At 39.5% G+C, this 3,719-nt stretch overlaps 1 long non-coding RNA gene across 1 annotated transcript in view; it reads right to left on the bottom strand.

Annotated features, from left to right (window-relative positions):
- Nucleotides 1-278: 278 nt before the first annotated feature.
- Nucleotides 279-3,719, bottom strand: part of LOC113628782 (uncharacterized) — a 25,506-nt gene continuing 22,065 nt past the window's right edge. The window contains exons 2-3 of the long non-coding RNA XR_003436243.1: nucleotides 1,494-1,552; nucleotides 279-432 (exon numbers count right to left, since the gene is read on the bottom strand). This is a non-coding gene — a long non-coding RNA (uncharacterized LOC113628782). The remainder of the gene's footprint in view (nucleotides 433-1,493; nucleotides 1,553-3,719) is intronic.

The raw sequence follows: 3,719 nt of genomic DNA, 5'->3' as shown, positions 1-3,719 counted from the left end.
TCCTTAATTTCTTCCTACATCTTTACTAAGACAGGGGTTTGGAAACTAATATCTCCCAAAACTTCAAAACAAATATTTCACAATCCTCAGAAAAATGCCCACATTATCTGTATTAAAATGGCACTCTCGGCCTCAGCACAGAACCCAGAATGGACAAAGGAATTGGAAAGTTTATTACTTAAGGTAGGCTGGAAGAAACGACACATGCACAACCACTACAAAATGAGACCAAGTCCCTGATACTTAGCTACAGATGTAGACGTGGTTCTTGCCAGGTGGGGTCTTGCTAGAATAGAGCATCTCAGTTTCCCAGTGTTTCACAGCTTTTTCATGCCCATTCAGGAAAGACATGCTGAAAATTTACACACTTATGGGCAGACATCAGTGCCCCTCTGGATTCTTGACGGAAACCAATGATCAACAAGGCTACACCTTCAGTTAGGAGAAGAGCAAAGAATTGTTAGAGTGACGTTCCTGATGTGTATCTCTGACCCCACAGCAGTCCCGTTTCCACCTCCAGCTTTTCTTTATCACTTACTCTGCCATTGTATTGGCAATTTGATTCTGAATTTCTGGAGTCTGGAGTCTTCAGGGGCAGCTTGGCCCTGCTGACACTTGATTTTGGACTTCTGGCCTCCAGAGCCATGAGAGAATAAATTTCTGTTGTTCTAGGTCACCTGGTTTGTGGCAGTTTGTTACAGCAGCCTTAGGAAACTAACACACCCCATAAGTCTTACAATTCATTCTGTTTAACAGGAGCAATATTTAGTTTTACTAATAAGCAAAATTATTTCACTAAGACAGAGGTTATTTGTAAATAAAGTTACTTCACAAACACGATTTAAAATTATAGTTATTATAGGACAACAAAATATATTTTAAATATTAAAATTATTTAACAAACTATTGAATCATAACGACGAGATAATGTATAATCAGGACAACAACCTCCCTATAATCATTGTTTGGCCATTTGACATGAGCTCAACATCCAATATAAATATTTTCCCAGCTATTCTGAGATGGGAAGATCCTGGCATGAATTTAATTTTTCAAAGTTTTGTTTTCTAATCATCCATGGGAATGATAATGTGTTTTTTCTTTAGATACCAAAGTGAAGTACAAATCTATAAAATACTATACTGAAAACAGGAAAAAACCATCTAATGGGAAAGGGGAAAAGAGGCATTAGATTCCTAGGGCTCTATACTAGACTCACCACCCACGGTCTCTTTCTCAACTCGATAGGAATGTTCTCTTCGGCTGTAGCCCGTTAACTAGCTGATCTTCTAGTATCTCGGGCTATAGTAAGAGATTCCATCTTCCAACAGGGGGACATGCAAACGATAAACCTACAAAGACCTAGAAAATTGACCAAAACACTGGAACAGGGTATGGTTTAGCCAAACTCACTCAATTTACAGAGAAAAGCTATGGCCCAGAGAGATGATGTGAATTCCCTACTGCCGCATAGCCACTTAATGCATCCTTACCGCTAATAAGTGCAGGACCAAGGATGCAGTAGGACTGGACTGCTTAGTAATGCACAAGCCTGCCAAGGAAAAGAAGAAAAAAAAAAATCAAAACAGCAGCAAATACAAAACACTACAAGATTTTAAAATGCTATTTTTGGTCACTGGAGGAAACTGATTTCTGCTTTCGATTCCATCTCTCTGTCCCTGAAGTGAATAAGAGAAGTTCATGTTTCTTTTGAAAGCTATGTTGTCTGTTCAATAAAGTCTGAATAGTAAGAAATTAAGTTCTGCCCTGCCCTCGTCTGTATTTTTCAGCTGGGTATATATTCCCGAACTATGTCACACATCTGCAAGTAAATTAATCCAAGAGAAAAGAAAATGGTGTTTGTTTAAGTCCAAAGCATTTCTTAAACATAAGCATTTGGTCCAATGGCTCCATTTTCAGAGCACTGATAACAAATCCATACATTTAAACATTAAGAAAATAATAATAAGGAAAAGCTTTTACTTTTTTTTGCTTCTTCTCCATGACATTTCTTGAGGGTTTAGGCATTTGGCCCCTAATTTTATTTTCACTCCACAGCTCTGACAGCTGAGCCGCATAGCTTGGCATTTAAAAAAAATCAGTATAAATGGTTGAAATATATAATTTCCTTGGTTTGGGAAGCCTCGAAATATCTGGACACTTCCTTCCCAGCCATCTTTGTTGGTTTTATTGACATGATGGGTCATAGAGCTTTTTGATGAAAGATGAATCAGAAAGAAAAGAGGAATATAATTATCCAGTTTTGGGTCCAGTGGAGTGGAGATGAACTGGATGGCTCAGTGCAAACCCGAATTCCTGTCCTCTCCCCACAGCAGGACATGAATGTCAACTGAGGCTGCTGATTTCATATTCTTGTCATTACTCAGACAGGAAAGCAGTGTTTTGTTTTTGAAGCATTGCCACTGTGTTTTCTGTAACCTTTATAATCATTTACTTCTAATCTCCTCTCAATCCTGCAGATTTAGTCTTCAGGTTCAGTCAGATCAGTCAGATCATCGTCCTCATCAGACAGTGCTTGTCTTAGGTTTCCCAACTGAATGCTGTCACCTTGGTAGCCTTGCTTCCCCAGGCCATTCTCAAATCCAGCCTTATCTCAGTTCCAGCCCCTTTGTAAACAACCTTCAGGTGAGATTTGTAGATTCCAAGCAAATTCGAGGCTCCATTCCTGCCTTCCTTTAGCTATATCTATGCTGGCTATTATTTCTCACAGAAATCACTCACTTCTTGGCACAGAGTATTGAATAGCCTCAGAATCTTTAGTTATACTGTTTGGGGACAGAGGCAAGACCCTGCCGCCCTTCAAGCTCCAACAGAAGCCATACAGAGCCATTTTCTTAACTACATTTGAAAACAAAAAAAAGCAATGCCTAGAAATGCCTCCATTTGCTGAGTTTGTAAATTGTGAATGAATTGCATATGTTTTCCATTGTTGTGGAAAAGGAAAATCTAAATTTTAAATATCTGCTCCTCAAAAATAAACGCAAGAAGGGATAATCCAGAGAAAATAAAATGAGAGCAATTTGCAATATTTTTTTTTTTTTCTACAAGGCCTAACGCGGGGCTGCAGGGTGAAGGAGTGGGTCATATAGCAAAGGTGGAGCTGGGAGTGGTTCTCCCTGGCGTTGTTCAGTGCAGTGGCCTCAGCTTTGGAGGAGTAGGCAGGTTGGGGAACAGATCCCTTCTCAGCTTAAACTTGACTGAATTGTGCTAACTGTCAGTGCAAGAGCCCTGGTAGAACACCCTCAAAGTAGCCTCAAGATGGGGAAGGACCCACCCTCCTATTGAATTGGAAGTCTAGGGACTGACATGTATTTTTTCCCAGTCTCTCAGTGTATTCTGCTTGGAACTGGGTTCACCCAACATTTAATGCCCCCTTGCCCTTTTAACGTAAAGACATGCATATGTTATTTATCTCTTTTCTCCATTCTTGTATATTCCAACCTTTCCAGGTTATTGCCATTATTTATGACTCTACTAAAATGTAAAACTGGCTTCAGAAATGTCAAACAGAATAATGGGAATGGAGAAATCAGAGACAGAAGTCAGCTATAACCAGTCCCATAGTTCCTGCTTCTACGTGGCAAATGTGACTTATTTTCTTATATAGAGTGGTTTTGTGGCTATGGGAAAATACCATTGTTTAAAATGCAAACACACACACACACACACACACACACACACACACACACACACACACA

This window comes from Aethalodelphis obliquidens, unplaced genomic scaffold (assembly GCF_003676395.1).
Source record: "Aethalodelphis obliquidens isolate GAN/ISIS:26980383/991018 unplaced genomic scaffold, ASM367639v1 scaffold25, whole genome shotgun sequence".
Taxonomy (NCBI): domain Eukaryota; kingdom Metazoa; phylum Chordata; class Mammalia; order Artiodactyla; family Delphinidae; genus Aethalodelphis; species Aethalodelphis obliquidens.
This window is presented reverse-complemented; position numbering and strand designations above follow the sequence as displayed.